This window comes from Ranitomeya imitator, chromosome 3 (genome assembly GCF_032444005.1).
Source record: "Ranitomeya imitator isolate aRanImi1 chromosome 3, aRanImi1.pri, whole genome shotgun sequence".
NCBI lineage: Eukaryota > Metazoa > Chordata > Amphibia > Anura > Dendrobatidae > Ranitomeya > Ranitomeya imitator.
Window position 1 is genome coordinate 845,575,705 of NC_091284.1, and position 25,311 is coordinate 845,601,015.

Sequence of the window (25,311 nt, forward strand, 5' to 3'; positions counted from 1 at the left end):
CTGGGGGATCATACAGCTCTGTACACACACGTATATATATACACCGTACACTGGAGATGTGACACTGGAGGATCATACAGCTCTGCACACACACGTGTATATACACCGTACACTGGGGGATCATACAGCTCTGTACACACACGTGTATATATATAAACTGTAGATGTGACACTGGGGATCATACAGCTCTGTACACACACGTGTATATATATACACCGTACACTGGAGATGTGACACTGGGGGATCATACAGCTCTGTACACACACGTATATATATATACACCGTACAATGGAGATGGTGACACTGGGGATCATACAGCTCTGTACACACGTGTATATATATACACCGTACACTGGAGATGTGACACTGGGGATCATACAGCTCTGTACACACGTATATATACACCGTACACTGGAGATGTGACACTGGGGGATCATACAGCTGTGTACACACACGTGTATATATATACACCGTACACTAGAGATGTGACACTGGGGGATCATACAGCTCTGTACACACACGTATATATATACACCGTACACTGGAGATGGTGACACTGGGGATCATACAGCTCTGTACACACACGTATATATACACCGTACACTGGAGATGTGACACTGGGGGATCATACAGCTCTGTACACACACGTATATATATACACCGTACACTGGAGATGTGACACTGGAGGATCATACAGCTCTGCACACACACGTGTATATACACCGTACACTGGGGGATCATACAGCTCTGTACACACACGTGTATATATATAAACTGTAGATGTGACACTGGGGATCATACAGCTCTGTACACACACGTGTATATATATACACCGTACACTGGAGATGTGACACTGGGGGATCATACAGCTCTGTACACACACGTATATATATATACACCGTACAATGGAGATGGTGACACTGGGGATCATACAGCTCTGTACACACGTGTATATATATACACCGTACACTGGAGATGTGACACTGGGGATCATACAGCTCTGTACACACACGTGTATATATATACCGTACACTGGAGATGTGACACTGGAGGATCATACAGCTCTGTACACACACGTGTGTGTGTATATATATATATATATACACCGTACACTGGAGATGTGACACTGGGGATCATACAGCTCTGTACACACACGTGTATATATACACCGTACACTGGAGATGTGACACTGGAGGATCATACAGCTCTGTACACACACGTGTGTGTATATATATATATATATATATATATACACCGTACACTGGAGATGTGACACTGGGGATCATACAGCTCTGTACACACACGTATATATACACCGTACACTGGAGATGTGACACTGGGGATCATACAGCTCTGTACACACACGTGTATATACACCGTCCACTGGAGATGTGACACTGGGGATCATACAGCTCTGTACACACACGTGTATATATACACCGTATACTGGAGATGTGACACTGGTGATCATACAGCTCTGTACACACACGTATATATATACACCGTACACTGGAGATGGTGACACTGGGGATCATACAGCTCTGTACACACGTATATATACACCGTACACTGGAGATGTGGCACTGGGGATCATACAGCTCTGTACACACACGTATATATATACACCGTACACTGGAGATGTGACACTGGGGGATCATACAGCTCTGTACACACACGTATATATACACCGTACACTGGAGATGTGACACTGGGGGATCATACAGCTCTGTACACACACGTGTATATATACACCGTACACTGGAGATGTGACACTGGGGATCATACAGCTCTGTACACACGTATATATACACCGTACACTGGAGATGTGACACTGGAGGATCCTACAGCTCTGTACACACACGTGTTTATATATACACCGTATACTGGAGATGTGGCACTGGGGATCATACAGCTCTGTACACACACGTGTGTATATATATACACTGTACACTGGAGATGTGACACTGGGGATCATACAGCTCTGTACACACACGTGTGTATATATATACACTGTACACTGGAGATGTGACACTGGGGATCATACAGCTCTGTACACACACGTATATATACACCGTACACTGGAGATGTGACACTGGGGGATCATACAGCTCTGTACACACACGTATATATACACCGTATACTGGAGATGTGGCACTGGGGATCATACAGCTCTGTACACACACGTATATATATACCGTACACTGGAGATGTGACACTGGGGATCATACAGCTCTGCACACACACGTATATATATACACCGTACACTGGAGATGGTGACACTGGGGATCAAACAGCTCTGTACACACACGTGTATATACACCGTACACTGGAGATGTGGCACTGGGGATCATACAGCTCTGTACACACACGTGTATATATATACACCGTACACTGGAGATGTGACACTGGAGGATCATACAGCTCTGTACACACACGTGTATATACACCGTACACTGGAGATGTGGCACTGGGGATCATACAGCTCTGTACACACACGTATATATACACCGTACACTGGAGATGTGACACTGGGGGATCATACAGCTCTGTACACACACGTGTATATATATACACCGTACACTGGAGATGTGACACTGGGGATCATACAGCTCTGTACACACACGTGTATATATACACCGTACACTGGAGATGTGACACTGGAGGATCATACAGCTCTGTACACACACGTATATATATACCGTACACTGGAGATGTGACACTGGAGGATCATACAGCTCTGTACACACACGTATATATATACCGTACACTGGAGATGTGACACTGGAGGATCATACAGCTCTGTACACACACGTATATATATACCGTACACTGGAGATGTGACACTGGGGATCATACAGCTCTGTACACACACGTATATATACACCGTACACTGGAGATGTGACACTGGAGGATCATACAGCTCTGTACACACACGTATATATACACCGTACACTGGAGATGTGACACTGGAGGATCATACAGCTCTGTACACACACGTGTATATATACACCGTACACTGGAGATGTGACACTGGAGGATCATACAGCTCTGTACACACACGTATATATATACCGTACACTGGAGATGTGACACTGGAGGATCATACAGCTCTGTACACACGTATATATACACCGTACACTGGAGATGTGACACTGGGGGATCATACAGCTCTGTACACACACGTGTATATACACCGTACACTGGAGATGTGACACTGGGGGATCATACAGCTCTGTACACACACGTGTATATACACCGTACACTGGAGATGTGACACTGGAGGATCATACAGCTCTGTACACACACGTATATATATACACCGTACACTGGAGATGTGACACTGGGGGATCATACAGCTCTGTACACACGTATATATACACCGTACACTGGAGATGTGACACTGGAGGATCATACAGCTCTGTACACACACGTATATATATACACCGTACACTGGAGATGTGACACTGGAGGATCATACAGCTCTGTACACACACGTATATATACACCGTACACTGGAGATGTGACACTGGAGGATCATACAGCTCTGTACACACGTATATATACACCGTACACTGGAGATGTGACACTGGAGGATCATACAGCTCTGTACACACACGTATATATATACACCGTACACTGGAGATGTGACACTGGAGGATCATACAGCTCTGTACACACGTATATATACACCGTACACTGGAGATGTGACACTGGGGGATCATACAGCTCTGTACACACACGTGTATATACACCGTACACTGGAGATGTGACACTGGAGGATCATACAGCTCTGTACACACACGTATATATATACACCGTACACTGGAGATGTGACACTGGAGGATCATACAGCTCTGTACACACACGTATATATGTACACTGGAGATGTGACACTGGAGGATCATACAGCTCTGTACACACGTATATATACACCGTACACTGGAGATGTGACACTGGGGATCATACAGCTCTGTACACACACGTGTATATATATATACACCGTACACTGGAGATGTGACACTGGGGGATCATACAGCTCTGTACACACACGTGTATATATACACCGTACACTGGAGATGTGACACTGGGGGATCATACAGCTCTGTACACACACGTGTATATATACACCGTACACTGGAGATGTGACACTGGAGGATCATACAGCTCTGTACACACACGTATATATATACACCGTACACTGGAGATGTGACACTGGGGGATCATACAGCTCTGTACACACACGTATATATATACACCGTACACTGGAGATGTGACACTGGAGGATCATACAGCTCTGTACACACGTATATATACACCGTACACTGGAGATGTGACACTGGGGGATCATACAGCTCTGTACACACACGTATATATATACACCGTACACTGGAGATGTGACACTGGGTGTCACGATATGGTATGAAATATCATAAGTAGTTCTCTAGCCTGTGTGGGCTAAGCCCCCCCCCTTCTTGGAGTAACAGTTGTAGCTGCAAATTCCTGGCTTTCCTTCTCAGAGAGTGTGGGGTTAGAAGTTTTATGGCCGAACGGAATTTACGACTGGCATTTCCTGTGTAAGCTCTTGTCCAGCTAGAACAGGAAAAATGGCTCCAAAAATCCATGAAAGATTCTTTGTTTAGTTTTTGTTAGATATTAGGCAAACGATTTAAGCTAGAAATACGAAAATATATATTCGTAGTCCCACTCGGTGTAGCTACACATCTCATGAAACACGAGTTTCTAACTCCATCTGGTAAAGAAGTAGGGATTTCTCTGTAAATAGGTATCCCAGATAGGACATATTTGATCTCATTAGAATGCTCACGTTAATCTGAGATGAATGATGAGCTTTTTAGGACGCTGACATGTTTTGTAGTGAAGTTATAGAAATCAGAGAGAATAGTTTAAAGTTTAGGCAGAATGTAGAGAGAGGAGGGTCTGGATAAGCCAGCCTTTCTGTGATGTCACAGCCTTAATGTTTTAAGTGTCTGGCAGGCTCTGAGGAGTCACTTTTTGCTGATTTCTCCTTCTGGACGGCTTTGTCCTATTGTCCTGGAAGAGCTGGTACATCCCATGGACTGGGATGTATGGAAACTGCACTAGCCTGGTTGCTTGTCATGCTTTAAACATGTAAGTGTTGCTTTTCTCATTTATTCCCTTTATGTTATAATTACCCATGTACATATTTGCAATTGTCTCATTTATAACCTCTTTATAAACTATTTTTGATAAAGCATTGCCTAATTATTTTTAATGGGATATACTATTATATATTAGTTCGTTCTCCTGCTCTAAACCGTACCCTAAGTCTCTTGAAGGGAAAATACGCTACTGTTACTGTTGTGTTGGGTTAGCTTCGGACCCGTTTAATCGAAGCTGGTGGCAGCGAAAGTGCGCTGACGGTTGGATTCTGCTGAAGCAACTGCGGGTTTGATAATTATTGTTCCTGCCTGTGTGGGAGTAGTTATCGCGTCGCTGCAGCGTGCCCAATAGCCAGTACATAGCAGGCAGCCTTTCTGGCGACTAATTACCCAGGGTGCAGTACCTAATCTGACCTGAGAGTAAGGGGGCGCCAGAGAGCTGCAAGTGTTAAGAGGAACTGTAAGCGGGATATACATAAATCCCTGCAGTTCGTGGTATATAGAAAAGCAGTGGGATACCTAAAATAAGCCCCTGCTGTAAACTAAGAGGTCAATAGCCTTGTGTGTGGTTTTTCATCACATTGTTAGCAGTGGAGGGATAACTAAGATAAGCCCCCCTGCACATGTGATAGCCGTCTGTTGGCCTAAAGTCACCCTGATCCGTGACGTAGGGGTGACGGTCACGGTGTGAATCCTGACCCATTGGTGACAGCGGTCAGGGGGAATCGTGACAATTGGTGGCAAGGCGGTGGGATATCTTAGAGCATTAGTGATTTGGTTTGAGTAATCATTCCTCTCACTAAAAACTTGCAGAAAGTGCTTGCGAGGACTCTGCGCAAATCAGTTTGGAGAACGAACTCAGTGCTTTTTAGTTGTGAGACAATTGTGTACTGGTAATTATCCCCTCCCTTTCTCTTCGTTTTTCTATCCTATCTTTTATTTGGCAACCATGGTTGGGCTGGGAGAAACCTTTTATGAGCAGCAGACCAGAGACACCCTTGTCGCCTTATGCAAGACACAGCACATTGACTTTGCAAGCAAAAACAAAGCCCAACTGGTCGCAGATCTGGTGCAATGGGAAGCCGCTCGAGACCAATCTCAGAGCTCAGAGGCCGCAGAAGCCAGCACCAGCGAACATGGTGCTGCAGCAGAGGTCCAACCACTGAATGCTGGCCCTGTTAGCAATCCGGGCGAATTGGACCCCCACCTGCAGGCGGCCTTGAAAGAATTCCCCATTGACGACCATGAGAGACGTCTGCAGCTGATCCAGCAATACCAGGAGCGAGCCGAGAGAGAGGCCCGAGCTGAGAGAGAGGCCCAGCGAGCCGAGCGGCAAGCTGAGCGGGAGTACCAGCTGCAGTTAGCCCGACTGCAAATGCAGGGGTTGTCTCAGACCAACCGTGAGCCTAGCAGCGCTCAGACACCGAAGCCCCGGCCTGATCACTTTCCTGTTATGGAGAAGGACGGAGATTTGGACACTTTTCTGCGGGCCTTTGAGAAAGCCTGCAGGCAGTACCAGCTGCCTACAGATGAATGGGCCCGATACCTGACACCAGGGCTGAAAGGTAAAGCTCTGGAGGCGTTTGCTGCCCTCCCTCAAGAACAAGATGGTGACTATGAGGCCATCAAGCAGGCCCTGATAGCCAAGTACCAGCTTACACCCGAGGTGTACCGTAGAAAGTTCCGGACCCTCCAACGTGGCCCACACGACAGTTACAGTGATGTGGTGCATGGACTGGGGACCCACTTTGACCAGTGGACCCAAGGACTGTCAGTGACCACCTTTGCACAGCTGCGAGACCTGATGATCAAAGACCAGTTTTTTCATCTTTGCCCAGCTGAGGTGCGACAGTTCGTGATGGACAGAGAACCCAAAGACGTGACGAAAGCAGCGCAGATTGCCGATGCCTATGAGGCCAACCGTAGATCGGAAGCGCGGAAGCCAGTCACCACCAGCTGGAGAGGGGGTAAGCCTGCAACCAACGCCAGTGCCCCTGCCAGCCAGCACACCCGAGGTCCTGGCCCTGTGGCCAACAGCACCAGACCTACCACCGAACCTCGCACGTGTCACACCTGCAAGCGGCCTGGGCATATCAGTACCTTCTGTCCAGACAGGCCGAAGAACCCCCCAGCCAAGGCCCCAGGGCCTAATGCAGCAGTTCTTTTTGTGGGTGGTGTGGTTGGGAGGGTGTGTGACAACGTACAGCCCGTCACTGTGGGAGGCCATGTTGCTACAGGCCTCAAGGACACCGGGGCTGAACGAACCCTCATCCGACCCGAACTGGCGGCCCCTGAAGAAATCATTCCGGGGAAAACCCTAACTGTCACTGGGATTGGGGGCATCAGCTGTCCCTTACCAATGGCCCGGGTTTTTATTGATTGGGGTGCTGGGAGCGGGGTGAAGGAAGTGGGGCTGTCTGATAATTTGCCCACTGATGTTTTGTTGGGGACTGATTTGGGGAGGATGTATGCATACTACGTCCCTGACACCCCTCCCCAATCTACTAATAAGGGTAACGTTAACCCTGATGATGATGATGATGATGGGAAATCGCATGTGTTACCTGACCATGCTTTATCTTGTGTTGATGCATCTACTAATGATTTTTTCCCTAGGATTGATGGCGAAAATGTTGTACCTGTGCCAGCTGAACCTGATAATGATTTTTCTGTGAAGGTTAATGTGTCCATAGGTACAGGTGTGCCCAGCCACGTCGCTCTGCGGAGTGAGACGGCTGAGGAACCCCTAACAGGGGCAAGTGTCGGTGCTACAGGAAATGGGGAGATGCATGGGAACCGTGGGGAAGGTGACGCCATGAAAGTGACCAGTGCCACCGAGGAAGGTAACTGGCCCATAAGTAGCACAGCCCCTGGAGTGTTGGGGGTGGATGGGGAGGTAGAGCCCATAGCAGCGCCGGCTGATGGGCCTGTAGAAATCCCCGGGGAGACAGCCTACGTAGCTGCTGTCACCCGCAGTCAGAGTGCCCGGAACGCAGATAACTGTCTGCCTTCCGGACCCTCCTCAGTCACCACTGTGACTGAACCAGAGGTGGACCCAGAGCAGGTCCAAGAGGGTTCCCGTGGGGAAGGGACCCTGACGTCGCTTTTGGCTTCCCCTAGCCAGGAGTTTCAGGCCGCTCTGCACACAGATGCGAGCCTAGAGAGTTTGAGACAACTCGCCGAGACGCCCACCTCCGTGACTGATAAGGAGAGGGTGTTCTGGGAACGAGGAAGGTTATACCGGGAGACAGTACCCGGAGAATCACAAAAGGAGTGGTTGAGGGAAAGACAGCTGGTCGTCCCGCAGCAATTCCGGGGTGAGTTGTTGCGGATTGCCCATGAGATCCCGCTAGCTGGACACTTGGGGATCAGCAAAACTAAGGCCCGGCTGTCTCAACACTTCTATTGGCCTAAGATGGGGACAGATGTGTCAAACTACTGCCGCTCCTGTGTCACCTGTCAAAGAGTGGGGAAGGCAGGGCCTGCTCTTAAGGCTCCCCTGATCCCTTTGCCAGTGATAGAGGAGCCTTTCCAGAGGATCGCGGTGGACATTGTGGGCCCGCTGGCCGTCCCCAGCAGCTCTGGAAAGCAATACATCCTTACTGTGGTAGACTATGCTACCCGGTACCCAGAGGCAGTAGCTCTGTCGTCAACTAGGGCAGATAAGGTGGCGGATGCCCTGTTGGCCATCTTTTCACGTGTAGGATTTCCCAGGGAAATGCTTACTGATCAAGGGACCCAATTTATGTCTCGCCTAATGGAGGCTCTCTGTAAGAAAATGCAGGTGAAGCACCTGGTATCGAGTGCGTACCACCCACAGACCAATGGCTTGTGTGAACGCTTCAATGGTACCCTCAAACAGATGCTACGCATGCTGGTTGAGACTCAAGGGCGCGACTGGGAGCGGTACCTCCCACACCTGCTGTTCGCTTACCGAGAGGTTCCGCAGGCCTCGACGGGGTTCTCCCCCTTCGAGCTCCTGTACGGCAGGCGAGTCCGGGGACCCCTTGGGTTGGTAAGAGAATCCTGGGAAGAGGAGCCGAACCCTTCTGAAGTGTCCCTAGTGGAGTATGTCATGCACTTCCGTGACAAGATGCAGACCCTGACGCAGTTGGTGCATGACAACATGACGCAGGCTCAGGCTGATCAGAAGCACTGGTACGACCAGAACGCCCGGGAGCGGACCTACCACGTGGGTCAAAAGGTGTGGGTGCTGGTCCCTGTACCAACGGATAAGCTTCAGGCAGCCTGGGAGGGCCCGTACGTCGTCCACCAACAGCTCAACCCGGTCACGTACGTGGTCACGCTTGACCACGCTCGGGGTAGGCGAAAGGCCTTTCACGTCAACATGATGAAGGCTCATCACGAACGTGAACCTTTCGTCCTCCCGGTCTGCAGCTTGCCCGAAGACGGTGAGGAAGACACCCTCCTGGACATGCTGGCCCAAGCCAAGGCCAATGGGTCCATCGAGGATGTGGAGGTAAGCGCCTCGTTAACTGAACCCCAGCGGGTACAGTTGCAAACCACACTGGAACCTTTCCGGGTCGTGTTCTCCAACCGACCTGGGAGGACTGAGTTAGCCGTCCACGAGGTGGACACCGGGAATCACGCCCCACTACGGCGAACACCCTATCGAATCTCTGACCAGGTGCAGCAGACTATGCGCCAAGAGATCGATGAGATGTTACAGCTGGGGGTGATTCGACGGTCAAAGAGCGCGTGGGCATCGCCTGTAGTCCTCGTGCCAAAGAAGGACCGGACCACACGGTTCTGCGTGGACTACAGGGGGCTCAACGCCATCACAGCCTCGGATGCGCACCCAATGCCGCGCATCGAGGAGCTGCTTGAGAAGTTAGCTGGCGCAAAATACCTGACAATAATGGATCTGAGTCGAGGATACTGGCAGATTCCCCTGAGGCGCAGGAGAAGTCCGCCTTTATCACACCCTTTGGACTGTACGAGTCCACGGTCATGCCCTTCGGCATGAAGAATGCCCCTGCCACTTTCCAGCGGATGGTCAACCGCCTGCTTCAGGGACTGGAGACGTACGCCGTGGCGTACTTGGATGACATTGCCATCTTCAGTCCCTCCTGGAAGGAACACCTGCAGCATCTCGAGGAGGTGCTCAGGCGGATTCACCAAGCAGGACTGACTATCAAGCCGGGGAAGTGTCAGATGGGCAAGAGGGAGGTTCACTACCTAGGACACCGGGTAGGCGGAGGCACCCTGAAGCCAGAGCCGGAGAAAGTGGGCGCGATCGTGAACTGGCCCACTCCCGTGACCAAGAAACAGGTGATGTCCTTCTTGGGCACTGCAGGGTACTATAGGCGCTTCGTACCGCACTATAGTAGCCTGGCAAAACCTTTGACGGACCTCACCAGGAAGAAGCTACCCCACATCGTCAACTGGACAGATGGCTGTGAGGGGGCTTTCAAGGCGTTGAAAACCGCACTGTGCAACGCCCCTGTGTTGAAAGCAGTCGACAGCAGTCGACCGTTCTTGGTGCAGACCGACGCCAGCGAGTTTGGCCTTGGTGCTGTACTCAGCCAGGTTGACTCGGAGGACCAAGAGCACCCCGTGTTATACCTGAGTCGGAAACTCTTGCCGAGGGAAGTGGCCTACTCCACCATCGAGAAGGAGTGCCTGGCCATAGTCTGGGCCCTGCAGCGCTTGCAGCCCTACTTGTACGGTCACACCTTCACTGTGGTGACCGACCACAACCCTCTGCGCTGGCTAAACGCCATGTGTGGAACCAACGGCAGGTTGCTACGCTGGAGCCTTGCCCTTCAGCAGTTTGACTTCACCATTGAACATAAAACGGGCAAAGAGCATGGGAATGCAGATGGACTCTCCCGCCAGGGTGAACCTACTGAGGTGCCCATGGAGGCATACCGTGGGGTACTGCCTCCCTAGCGCACACCAAAAGGGGGAGGTGTCACGATATGGTATGAAATATCATAAGTAGTTCTCTAGCCTGTGTGGGCTAAGCCCCCCCTTCTTGGAGTAACAGTTGTAGCTGCAAATTCCTGGCTTTCCTTCTCAGAGAGTGTGGGGGTTAGAAGTTTTATGGCCGAACGGAATTTACGACTGGCATTTCCTGTGTAAGCTCTTGTCCAGCTAGAACAGGAAAAATGGCTCCAAAAATCCATGAAAGATTCTTTGTTTAGTTTTTGTTAGATATTAGGCAAACGATTTAAGCTAGAAATACGAAAATATATATTCGTAGTCCCACTCGGTGTAGCTACACATCTCATGAAACACGAGTTTCTAACTCCATCTGGTAAAGAAGTAGGGTTTTCTCTGTAAATATGTATCCCAGATAGGACATATTTGATCTCATTAGAATGCTCACGTTAATCTGAGATGAATGATGAGCTTTTTAGGACGCTGACATGTTTTGTAGTGAAGTTATAGAAATCAGAGAGAATAGTTTAAAGTTTAGGCAGAATGTAGAGAGAGGAGGGTCTGGATAAGCCAGCCTTTCTGTGATGTCACAGCCTTAATGTTTTAAGTGTCTGGCAGGCTCTGAGGAGTCACTTTTTGCTGATTTCTCCTTCTGGACTGCTTTGTCCTATTGTCCTGGAAGAGCTGGTACATCCCATGGACTGGGATGTATGGAAACTGCACTAGCCTGGATGCCTGCAATGCTTTTAATATGTGAGTGTTATCTTTTCTCATTTATTCCCTTTATGTTATAATTACCCTTGTACATATTTGCAATTGTCTCATTTATAACCTCTTTATAAACTATTTTTTCATAAAGCATTGCCTAATTATTTTTAATGGGATATACTATTATATATTAGTTCGTTCTCCTGCTCTAAACCGTACCCTAAGTCTCTTGAAGGGAAAATACGCTACTGTTACTGTTGAGTTGGGTTAGCTTCGGACCCGTTTAATCGAAGCTGGTGGCAGCGAAAGTGTGCTGACGGTTGGATTCTGCTGAAGCAACTGCGGGTTTGATAATTATTGTTCCTGCCTGAGTGGGAGTAGTTATCGCGTCGCTGCAGCGTGCCCAATAGCCAGTACATAGCAGGCAGCCTTTCTGGCGACTAATTACCCAGGGTGCAGTACCTAATCTGACCTGAGAGTAAGGGGGCGCCAGAGAGCTGCAAGTGTTAAGAGGAACTGTAAGCGGGATATACATAAATCCCTGCAGTTCGTGGTATATAGAAAAGCAGTGGGATACCTAAAATAAGCCCCTGCTGTAAACTAAGAGGTCAATAGCCTTGTGTGTGGTTTTTCATCACATTGTTAGCAGTGGAGGGATAACTAAGATAAGCCCCCCTGCACATGTGATAGCCGTCTGTTGGCCTAAAGTCACCCTGATCCGTGACGTAGGGGTGACGGTCACGGTGTGAATCCTGACCCAGTGGTGCCAGCGGTCAGGGGAATCGTGACACTGGGGATCATACAGCTCTGTACACACACGTGTATATATACACCGTACACTGGAGATGTGACACTGGAGGATCATACAGCTCTGTACACACACGTGTATATATATACACCGTACACTGGAGATGGTGACACTGGAGGATCATACAGCTCTGTACACACACGTATATATACACCGTACACTGGAGATGTGACACTGGAGGATCATACAGCTCTGTACACACACGTGTATATATATATACACCGTACACTGGAGATGTGACACTGGAGGATCATACAGCTCTGTACACACGTATATATATACACCGTACACTGGAGATGTGACACTGGAGGATCATACAGCTCTGTACACACACGTGTATATATATACACCGTACACTGGAGATGTGACACTGGAGGATCATACAGCTCTGTACACACACGTATATATATACACCGTACACTGGAGATGTGACACTGGGGGATCATACAGCTCTGTACACACACGTGTATATATACACCGTACACTGGAGATGTGACACTGGAGGATCATACAGCTCTGTACACACACGTGTATATATATACACCGTACACTGGAGATGTGACACTGGAGGATCATACAGCTCTGTACACACACGTGTATATATACACCGTACACTGGAGATGTGACACTGGGGGATCATACAGCTCTGTACACACACGTATATATATACACCGTACACTGGAGATGTGACACTGGGGGATCATACAGCTCTGTACACACACGTGTATATATACACCGTACACTGGAGATGTGACACTGGAGGATCATACAGCTCTGTACACACACGTATATATATACACCGTACACTGGAGATGTGACACTGGGGGATCATACAGCTCTGTACACACACGTGTATATATACACCGTACACTGGAGATGTGACACTGGAGGATCATACAGCTCTGTACACACACGTATATATACACCGTACACTGGAGATGTGACACTGGGGATCATACAGCTCTGTACACACACGTGTATATACACCGTACACTGGAGATGTGACACTGGGGGATCATACAGCTCTGTACACACACGTGTATATATATACACCGTACACTGGAGATGTGACACTGGAGGATCATACAGCTCTGTACACACACGTATATATACACCGTACACTGGAGATGTGACACTGGGGGATCATACAGCTCTGTACACACACGTGTATATATATACACCGTACACTGGAGATGTGACACTGGAGGATCATACAGCTCTGTACACACACGTGTATATATATACACCGTACACTGGAGATGTGACACTGGAGGATCATACAGCTCTGTACACACACGTATATATACACCGTACACTGGAGATGTGAGACTGGAGGATCATACAGCTCTGTACACACACGTGTATATATACACCGTACACTGGAGATGTGACACTGGGGGATCATACAGCTCTGTACACACACGTATATATATATATACACCGTACACTGGAGATGTGACACTGGGGGATCATACAGCTCTGTACACACACGTATATATATATATACACCGTACACTGGAGATGTGACACTGGGGGATCATACAGCTCTGTACACACACGTATATATACACCGTACACTGGAGATGTGACACTGGGGGATCATACAGCTCTGTACACACACGTGTATATACACCGTACACTGGAGATGTGACACTGGGGGATCATACAGCTCTGTACACACACGTGTATATATATACACCGTACACTGGAGATGTGACACTGGAGGATCATACAGCTCTGTACACACACGTGTATATACACCGTACACTGGAGATGTGACACTGGAGGATCATACAGCTCTGTACACACACGTATATATATACACCGTACACTGGAGATGTGACACTGGGGGATCATACAGCTCTGTACACACACGTATATATACACCGTACACTGGAGATGTGACACTGGTGGATCATACAGCTCTGTACACACAGTATATATATATACACCGTACACTGGAGATGTGACACTGGAGGATCATACAGCTCTGTACACACACGTATATACACCGTACACTGGAGATGTGACACTGGGGATCATACAGCTCTGTACACACACGTATATATATATATACACCGTACACTGGAGATGTGACACTGGGGGATCATACAGCTCTGTACACACACGTATATATATATATACACCGTACACTGGAGATGTGACACTGGGGGATCATACAGCTCTGTACACACAGTATATATATACACCGTACACTGGAGATGTGACACTGGGGATCTGTCTCTGTCTGCAGCTTGTTCTGTGTTCATTGTAAATAAAGTTTATACAAATTAGAGTGAGGAAGTGATGTCAGATTAGTCACATGACCTGGAGGAGGAGGAGGAGGAGGGAAGAGCTGCAGAGACTGAGGTAAAGCAGAAATGTATCTGACAGAAATGAGGAAAGAACTGAATATAGAAAGATGTCGTATATAGAGGAGGAGATGTCGTATATAGAGGAGGAGATGTCGTATATAGAGGAGGAGATGTCGTATATAGAGGAGATGTCGTATATAGAGGAGGAGATGTCGTATATAGAGGAGATGTCGTATATAGAGGAGATGTCGTATATAGAGGAGATGTCGTATATAGAGGAGATGTCGTATATAGAGGGGGAGATGTCGTATATAGAGGAGATGTCGTATATAGAGGGGGAGATGTCGTATATAGAGGAGGAGATGTCGTATATAGAGGGGGAGATGTCGTATATAGAGGAGGAGATGTCGTATATAGAGGAGATGTCGTATATAGAGGGGGAGATGTCGTATATAGAGGAGATGTCGTATATAGAGGGGGAGATGTCGTATATAGAGGAGGAGATGTCGTATATAGAGGGGGAGATGTCGTATATAGAGGGGGAGATGTCGTATATAGAGGAGGAGATGTCGTATATAGAGGAGGAGATGTCGTATATAGAGGAGGAGATGTCGTATATAGAGGAGATGTCGTATATAGAGGAGATGTCGTATATAGAGGAGGAGATGTCGTATATAGAGGAGATGTCGTATATAGAGGGGGAGATGTCGTATATAGAGGAGATGTCGTATATAGAGGGGGAGATGTCGTATATAGAGGAGATGTCGTATATAGAGGGGGAGATGTCGTATATAGAGGAGATGTCGTATATAGAGGAGATGTCGTATATAGAGGAGGAGATGTCGTATATAGAGGAGATGTCGTATATAGAGGGGGAGATGTCGTATATAGAGGAGATGTCGTATATAGAGGGGGAGATGTCGTATATAGAGGAGATGTCGTATATAGAGGGGGAGATGTCGTATATAGAGGAGATGTCGTATATAGAGGAGGAGATGTCGTATATAGAGGAGGAGATGTCGTATATAGAGGAGATGTCGTATATAGAGGGGGAGATGTCGTATATAGAGGAGGAGATGTCGTATATAGAGGGGGGAGATGTCGTATATAGAGGAGATGTCGTATATAGAGGAGGAGATGTCGTATATAGAGGGGGAGATGTCGTATATAGAGGAGGAGATGTCGTATATAGAGGAGATGTCGTATATAGAGGAGGAGATGTCGTATATAGAGGGGGAGATGTCGTATATAGAGGGGGAGATGTCGTATATAGAGGAGATGTCGTATATAGAGGGGGAGATGTCGTATATAGAGGAGATGTCGTATATAGAGGGGGAGATGTCGTATATAGAGGAGATGTCGTATATAGAGGAGGAGATGTCGTATATAGAGGAGATGTCGTATATAGAGGGGGAGATGTCGTATATAGAGGAGGAGATGTCGTATATAGAGGGGGAGATGTCGTATATAGAGGAGGAGATGTCGTATATAGAGGAGATGTCGTATATAGAGGGGGAGATGTCGTATATAGAGGAGATGTCGTATATAGAGGGGGAGATGTCGTATATAGAGGAGGAGATGTCGTATATAGAGGGGGAGATGTCGTATATAGAGGGGGAGATGTCGTATATAGAGGAGATGTCGTATATAGAGGAGGAGATGTCGTATATAGAGGAGGAGATGTCGTATATAGAGGAGATGTCGTATATAGAGGAGGAGATGTCGTATATAGAGGAGGAGATGTCGTATATAGAGGGGGAGATGTCGTATATAGAGGAGGAGATGTCGTATATAGAGGAGGAGATGTCGTATATAGAGGGGGAGATGTCGTATATAGAGGAGGAGATGTCGTATATAGAGGAGATGTCGTATATAGAGGAGGAGATGTCGTATATAGAGGAGGAGATGTCGTATATAGAGGAGATGTCGTATATAGAGGGGGAGATGTCGTATATAGAGGAGATGTCGTATATAGAGGAGGAGATGTCGTATATAGAGGAGGAGATGTCGTATATAGAGGAGATGTCGTATATAGAGGGGGAGATGTCGTATATAGAGGAGATGTCGTATATAGAGGGGGAGATGTCATATATAGAGGAGATGTCGTATATAGAGGAGATGTCGTATATAGAGGGGGAGATGTCGTATATAGAGGAGATGTCGTATATAGAGGGGGAGATGTCGTATATAGAGGAGATGTCGTATATAGAGGAGGAGATGTCGTATATAGAGGAGGAGATGTCGTATATAGAGGAGATGTCGTATATAGAGGGGGAGATGTCGTATATAGAGGAGATGTCGTATATAGAGGGGGAGATGTCGTATATAGAGGAGGAGATGTCGTATATAGAGGGGGAGATGTCGTATATAGAGGGGGAGATGTCGTATATAGAGGAGATGTCGTATATAGAGGAGGAGATGTCGTATATAGAGGAGGAGATGTCGTATATAGAGGAGATGTCGTATATAGAGGAGGAGATGTCGTATATAGAGGAGGAGATGTCGTATATAGAGGGGGAGATGTCGTATATAGAGGAGGAGATGTCGTATATAGAGGAGGAGATGTCGTATATAGAGGAGGAGATGTCGTATATAGAGGAGGAGATGTCGTATATAGAGGGGGAGATGTCGTATATAGAGGAGATGTCGTATATAGAGGGGGAGATGTCGTATATAGAGGAGGAGATGTCGTATATAGAGGGGGAGATGTCGTATATAGAGGAGATGTCGTATATAGAGGAGGAGATGTCGTATATAGAGGGGGAGATGTCGTATATAGAGGGGGAGATGTCGTATATAGAGGAGGAGATGTCGTATATAGAGGGGAGATGTCGTATATAGAGGAGATGTCGTATATAGAGGAGGAGATGTATATAGAGGAGGAGATGTCGTATATAGAGGAGGAGATGTCGTATATAGAGGAGGAGATGTCGTATATAGAGGAGGAGATGTCGTATATAGAGGGGGAGATGTCGTATATAGAGGAGATGTCGTATATAGAGGAGGAGATGTATATAGAGGAGGAGATGTCGTATATAGAGGAGGAGATGTCGTATATAGAGGGGGAGATGTCGTATATAGAGGAGGAGATGTCGTATATAGAGGAGATGTCGTATATAGAGGAGGAGATGTCGTATATAGAGGAGATGTCGTATATAGAGGGGGAGATGTCGTATATAGAGGAGATGTCGTATATAGAGGAGGAGATGTCGTATATAGAGGAGGAGATGTCGTATATAGAGGAGATGTCGTATATAGAGGGGGAGATGTCGTATATAGAGGAGATGTCATATATAGAGGAGATGTCGTATATAGAGGAGATGTCGTATATAGAGGGGGAGATGTCGTATATAGAGGAGATGTCGTATATAGAGGGGGAGATGTCGTATATAGAGGAGATGTCGTATATAGAGGAGGAGATGTCGTATATAGAGGAGGAGATGTCGTATATAGAGGAGATGTCGTATATAGAGGGGGAGATGTCGTATATAGAGGAGATGTCGTATATAGAGGGGGAGATGTCGTATATAGAGGGGGAGATGTCGTATATAGAGGGGGAGATGTCGTATATAGAGGGGGAGATGTCGTATATAGAGGAGATGTCGTATATAGAGGAGGAGATGTCGTATATAGAGGAGGAGATGTCGTATATAGAGGAGATGTCGTATATAGAGGAGGAGATGTCGTATATAGAGGAGGAGATGTCGTATATAGAGGGGGAGATGTCGTATATAGAGGAGGAGATGTCGTATATAGAGGAGGAGATGTCGTATATAGAGGAGGAGATGTCGTATATAGAGGGGGAGATGTCGTATATAGAGGAGATGTCGTATATAGAGGAAGAGATGTCGTATATAGAGGGGGAGATGTCGTATATAGAGGAGGAGATGTCGTATATAGAGGGGGAGATGTCGTATATAGAGGAGATGTCGTATATAGAGGAGGAGATGTCGTATATAGAGGGGGAGATGTCGTATATAGAGGGGGAGATGTCGTATATAGAGGAGGAGATGTCGTATATAGAGGGGGAGATGTCGTATATAGAGGAGATGTCGTATATAGAGGAGGAGATGTCGTATATAGAGGAGGAGATGTCGTATATAGAGGGGGAGATGTCGTATATAGAGGAGGAGATGTCGTATATAGAGGGGGAGATGTCGTATATAGAGGAGGAGATGTCGTATATAGAGGAGGAGATGTCGTATATAGAGGAGGAGATGTCGTATATAGAGGAGGAGATGTCGTATATAGAGGAGATGTCGTATATAGAGGGGGAGATGTCGTATATAGAGGAGATGTCGTATATAGAGGAGGAGATGTCGTATATAGAGGAGATGTCGTATATAGAGGGGGAGATGTCGTATATAGAGGAGATGTCGTATATAGAGGAGGAGATGTCGTATATAGAGGAGGAGATGTCGTATATAGAGGGGGAGATGTCGTATATAGAGGGGGAGATGTCGTATATAGAGGAGATGTCGTATATAGAGGAGGAGATGTCGTATATAGAGGGGGAGATGTCGTATATAGAGGAGATGTCGTATATAGAGGAGGAGATGTCGTATATAGAGGGGAGATGTCGTATATAGAGGAGGAGATGTCGTATATAGAGGAGGAGATGTCGTATATAGAGGAGGAGATGTCGTATATAGAGGAGGAGATGTCGTATATAGAGGAGGAGATGTCGTATATAGAGGAGGAGATGTCGTATATAGAGGAGGAGATGTCGTATATAGAGGAGATGTCGTATATAGAGGAGGAGATGTCGTATATAGAGGAGGAGATGTCGTATATAGAGGAGGAGATGTCGTATATAGAGGGGGAGATGTCGTATATAGAGGAGATGTCGTATATAGAGGAGATGTCGTATATAGAGGAGATGTCGTATATAGAGGAGGAGATGTCGTATATAGAGGAGGAGATGTCGTATATAGAGGAGGAGATGTCGTATATAGAGGAGGAGATGTCGTATATAGAGGAGATGTCGTATATAGAGGAGGAGATGTCGTATATAGAGGAGGAGATGTCGTATATAGAGGAGATGTCGTATATAGAGGGGGAGATGTCGTATATAGAGGAGATGTCGTATATAGAGGGGGAGATGTCGTATATAGAGGAGATGTCGTATATAGAGGGGGAGATGTCGTATATAGAGGAGGAGATGTCGTATATAGAGGAGGAGATGTCGTATATAGAGGAGGAGATGTCGTATATAGAGGAGGAGATGTCGTATATAGAGGGGGAGATGTCGTATATAGAGGAGATGTCGTATATAGAGGAGGAGATGTCGTATATAGAGGAGGAGATGTCGTATATAGAGGAGGAGATGTCGTATATAGAGGAGATGTCGTATATAGAGGAGATGTATATAGAGGGGGAGATGTCGTATATAGAGGAGGAGATGTCGTATATAGAGGTGATGTCGTATATAGAGGGGGAGATGTCGTATATAGAGGAGGAGATGTCGTATATAGAGGAGGAGATGTCGTATATAGAGGAGGAGATGTCGTATATAGAGGAGATGTCGTATATAGAGGGGGAGATGTCGTATATAGAGGAGGAGATGTCGTATATAGAGGAGATGTCGTATATAGAGGAGGAGATGTCGTATATAGAGGAGATGTCGTATATAGAGGAGATGTCGTATATAGAGGGGGAGATGTCGTATATAGAGGAGATGTCGTATATAGAGGGGGAGATGTCGTATATAGAGGAGATGTCGTATATAGAGGAGGAGATGTCGTATATAGAGGAGATGTCGTATATAGAGGGGGAGATGTCGTATATAGAGGAGGAGATGTCGTATATAGAGGAGGAGATGTCGTATATAGAGGAGGAGATGTCGTATATAGAGGAGATGTCGTATATAGAGGGGGAGATGTCGTATATAGAGGAGATGTCGTATATAGAGGGGGAGATGTCGTATATAGAGGAGATGTCGTATATAGAGGAGGAGATGTCGTATATAGAGGAGGAGATGTCGTATATAGAGGAGATGTCGTATATAGAGGGGGAGATGTCGTATATAGAGGAGATGTCGTATATAGAGGGGGAGATGTCGTATATAGAGGAGATGTCGTATATAGAGGAGGAGATGTCGTATATAGAGGAGGAGATGTCGTATATAGAGGAGATGTCGTATATAGAGGAGGAGATGTCGTATATAGAGGAGGAGATGTCGTATATAGAGGGGGAGATGTCGTATATAGAGGAGGAGATGTCGTATATAGAGGAGGAGATGTCGTATATAGAGGAGGAGATGTCGTATATAGAGGGGAGATGTCGTATATAGAGGAGATGTCGTATATAGAGGGGGAGATGTCGTATATAGAGGAGGAGATGTCGTATATAGAGGGGGAGATGTCGTATATAGAGGAGATGTCGTATATAGAGGAGGAGATGTCGTATATAGAGGAGGAGATGTCGTATATAGAGGGGGAGATGTCGTATATAGAGGAGGAGATGTCGTATATAGAGGAGGAGATGTCGTATATAGAGGAGAGGAGATGTCGTATATAGAGGAGGAGATGTCGTATATAGAGGAGATGTCGTCTATAGAGGGGGAGATGTCGTATATAGAGGAGATGTCGTATATAGAGGAGGAGATGTCGTATATAGAGGAGGAGATGTCGTATATAGAGGAGATGTCGTATATAGAGGGGGAGATGTCGTATATAGAGGAGATGTCGTATATAGAGGAGGAGATGTCGTATATAGAGGAGGAGATGTCGTATATAGAGGAGGAGATGTCGTATATAGAGGAGGAGATGTCGTATATAGAGGGGGAGATGTCGTATATAGAGGGGGAGATGTCGTATATAGAGGAGATGTCGTATATAGAGGAGGAGATGTCGTATATAGAGGGGGAGATGTCGTATATAGAGGAGGAGATGTCGTATATAGAGGAGGAGATGTCGTATATAGAGGAGGAGATGTCGTATATAGAGGAGGAGATGTCGTATATAGAGGAGGAGATGTCGTATATAGAGGAGGAGATGTCGTATATAGAGGAGGAGATGTCGTATATAGAGGAGGAGATGTCGTATATAGAGGAGGAGATGTCGTATATAGAGGAGGAGATGTCGTATATAGAGGAGGAGATGTCGTATATAGAGGAGGAGATGTCGTATATAGAGGAGGAGATGTCGTATATAGAGGAGGAGATGTCGTATATAGAGGGGGAGATGTCGTATATAGAGGAGGAGATGTCGTATATAGAGGAGATGTCGTATATAGAGGAGGAGATGTCGTATATAGAGGAGGAGATGTCGTATATAGAGGAGGAGATGTCGTATATAGAGGGGGAGATGTCGTATATAGAGGAGGAGATGTCGTATATAGAGGGGGAGATGTCGTATATAGAGGAGGAGATGTCGTATATAGAGGGGGAGATGTCGTATATAGAGGGAGATGTCGTATATAGAGGAGGAGATGTCGTATATAGAGGAGGAGATGTCGTATATAGAGGGAGGAGATGTCGTATATAGAGGGGGAGATGTCGTATATAGAGGGAGATGTCGTATATAGAGGAGATGTCGTATATAGAGGAGGAGATGTCGTATATAGAGGAGGAGATGTCGTATATAGAGGAGGAGATGTCGTATATAGAGGAGGAGATGTCGTATATAGAGGAGGAGATGTCGTATATAGAGGAGGAGATGTCGTATATAGAGGAGATGTCGTATATAGAGGAGGAGATGTCGTATATAGAGGAGGAGATGTCGTATATAGAGGAGATGTCGTATATAGAGGAGGAGATGTCGTATATAGAGGAGGAGATGTCGTATATAGAGGAGGAGATGTCGTATATAGAGGGGGAGATGTCGTATATAGAGGAGATGTCGTATATAGAGGAGATGTCGTATATAGAGGAGATGTCGTATATAGAGGAGGAGATGTCGTATATAGAGGAGGAGATGTCGTATATAGAGGAGGAGATGTCGTATATAGAGGAGGAGATGTCGTATATAGAGGAGGAGATGTCGTATATAGAGGAGATGTCGTATATAGAGGAGGAGATGTCGTATATAGAGGAGGAGATGTCGTATATAGAGGAGATGTCGTATATAGAGGAGGAGATGTCGTATATAGAGGAGGAGATGTCGTATATAGAGGAGGAGATGTCGTATATAGAGGGGGAGATGTCGTATATAGAGGGGGAGATGTCGTATATAGAGGAGATGTCGTATATAGAGGAGATGTCGTATATAGAGGAGATGTCGTATATAGAGGAGATGTCGTATATAGAGGAGATGTCGTATATAGAGGAGGAGATGTCGTATATAGAGGAGGAGATGTCGTATATAGAGGAGGAGATGTCGTATATAGAGGAGGAGATGTCGTATATAGAGGAGGAGATGTCGTATATAGAGGAGATGTCGTATATAGAGGAGGAGATGTCGTATATAGAGGAGGAGATGTCGTATATAGAGGAGATGTCGTATATAGAGGGAGGAGATGTCGTATATAGAGGAGATGTCGTATATAGAGGGGGAGATGTCGTATATAGAGGAGATGTCGTATATAGAGGGGGAGATGTCGTATATAGAGGAGGAGATGTCGTATATAGAGGAGGAGATGTCGTATATAGAGGAGGAGATGTCGTATATAGAGGAGGAGATGTCGTATATAGAGGGAGGAGATGTCGTATATAGAGGAGGAGATGTCGTATATAGAGGAGGAGATGTCGTATATAGAGGAGGAGATGTCGTATATAGAGGAGGAGATGTCGTATATAGAGGAGATGTCGTATATAGAGGGAGATGTCGTATATAGAGGGGAGATGTCGTATATAGAGGGGAGATGTCGTATATAGAGGAGATGTCGTATATAGAGGGGGAGATGTCGTATATAGAGGAGGAGATGTCGTATATAGAGGAGGAGATGTCGTATATAGAGGAGGAGATGTCGTATATAGAGGGGAGATGTCGTATATAGAGGGGGAGATGTCGTATATAGAGGAGGAGATGTCGTATATAGAGGAGATGTCGTATATAGAGGAGGAGATGTCGTATATAGAGGAGATGTCGTATATAGAGGAGATGTCGTATATAGAGGGGAGATGTCGTATATAGAGGAGGAGATGTCGTATATAGAGGAGATGTCGTATATAGAGGAGATGTCGTATATAGAGGGGGAGATGTCGTATATAGAGGAGATGTCGTATATAGAGGGGGAGATGTCGTATATAGAGGAGATGTCGTATATAGAGGAGGAGATGTCGTATATAGAGGAGATGTCGTATATAGAGGGGAGATGTCGTATATAGAGGAGATGTCGTATATAGAGGGAGATGTCGTATATAGAGGAGGAGATGTCGTATATAGAGGAGGAGATGTCGTATATAGAGGAGATGTCGTATATAGAGGGGGAGATGTCGTATATAGAGGAGATGTCGTATATAGAGGGGGAGATGTCGTATATAGAGGAGATGTCGTATATAGAGGAGGAGATGTCGTATATAGAGGAGGAGATGTCGTATATAGAGGGGGAGATGTCGTATATAGAGGAGATGTCGTATATAGAGGGAGATGTCGTATATAGAGGAGGAGATGTCGTATATAGAGGAGGAGATGTCGTATATAGAGGAGATGTCGTATATAGAGGGGGAGATGTCGTATATAGAGGAGATGTCGTATATAGAGGGGGAGATGTCGTATATAGAGGAGATGTCGTATATAGAGGAGGAGATGTCGTATATAGAGGAGGAGATGTCGTATATAGAGGGGAGATGTCGTATATAGAGGAGGAGATGTCGTATATAGAGGGAGATGTCGTATATAGAGGGGGAGATGTCGTATATAGAGGAGATGTCGTATATAGAGGAGGAGATGTCGTATATAGAGGAGATGTCGTATATAGAGGAGGAGATGTCGTATATAGAGGAGATGTCGTATATAGAGGAGGAGATGTCGTATATAGAGGAGGAGATGTCGTATATAGAGGAGGGAGATGTCGTATATAGAGGAGGAGATGTCGTATATAGAGGAGGAGATGTCGTATATAGAGGAGGAGATGTCGTATATAGAGGAGGAGATGTCGTATATAGAGGAGATGTCGTATATAGAGGGGGAGATGTCGTATATAGAGGAGGAGATGTCGTATATAGAGGAGGAGATGTCGTATATAGAGGAGGAGATGTCGTATATAGAGGAGGAGATGTCGTATATAGAGGAGGAGATGTCGTATATAGAGGGGGAGATGTCGTATATAGAGGAGGAGATGTCGTATATAGAGGAGGAGATGTCGTATATAGAGGAGGAGATGTCGTATATAGAGGAGGAGATGTCGTATATAGAGGGAGATGTCGTATATAGAGGGGAGATGTCGTATATAGAGGAGGAGATGTCGTATATAGAGGAGGAGATGTCGTATATAGAGGAGGAGATGTCGTATATAGAGGAGATGTCGTATATAGAGGGGGAGATGTCGTATA

At 46.2% G+C, this 25,311-nt stretch overlaps 1 protein-coding gene across 3 annotated transcripts in view; it reads left to right on the forward strand.

Annotated features, from left to right (window-relative positions):
* The window catches only part of LOC138671449 (zinc finger and SCAN domain-containing protein 2-like), a 112,170-nt gene that overhangs the window by 46,410 nt on the left and 40,449 nt on the right, over positions 1 to 25,311 (forward strand). The window contains exon 1 of one of the 3 annotated variants that reach the window (XM_069759626.1): positions 14,879 to 14,931. The exons of 1 other annotated variant lie outside the window; for it this stretch is intronic. The gene's annotated coding sequence lies outside the window, so the exon portion shown is untranslated. Of the gene's footprint in view, positions 1 to 14,878; positions 14,932 to 25,311 lie in introns of those variants that run through there. One more of the 3 variants, XM_069759627.1, reaches the window with a different exon arrangement.